We start from the raw sequence: 701 nt of genomic DNA, 5'->3' as shown, positions 1-701 counted from the left end.
ACACACACACACACACACACACACACACACACACACACACACACACACACACACACACAAAATGATCTTGCTGACATATGCGTCTCACTAAACGTAAGTGCCTGAAAACTTCAATGATGATCAATTGGTACCACGATTTTCTATCTGCTTCACAGCAGAGATGCCCATTTCAGTGTATATATACTTCAGCAGTTCGGGGAGACGTTATTAGTGCTATTTGTGTCCTTATTTTAATCTAATAAACAACAAAGATAAAATGACAGAAGTAGCGCTATTAGTTTTCTCAAATGTATCATATGTTATGAAACAATCATATATCATATAATATGTTATGAAACAAAAGGAGTAGGGATGATGGTAAACAAAATCGGTTGAAATGTACAATTCAGCTGCAGGCCTGATTTAGATTATAAAAGTACAGATATAAAAATATATATATAAATATCATAATTATATTATTATATATATATATATATATATATATATATATATATATCCATATCCATATCCATAAATAATGGTTTACTTATAAAATAAAAGAATGTAAAATAATCTGTGTATAAAATTATATTATAAGCATGATAATCTCTGCTTCAGCAACTACATATATTAATAAATTTATATTAACGATAAAATTACAGATATCGTATTTCAGATTTAATATCAAGTATAAAATTAATCGAATTAATTATTCATTTGTA

This window comes from Atta cephalotes (assembly GCF_000143395.1).
Source record: "Atta cephalotes unplaced genomic scaffold scaffold00045, whole genome shotgun sequence".
Lineage (NCBI taxonomy): Eukaryota > Metazoa > Arthropoda > Insecta > Hymenoptera > Formicidae > Atta > Atta cephalotes.
The sequence above is the reverse complement of the archived record's forward strand: the minus strand, read 5'-3'. Positions refer to the sequence as shown.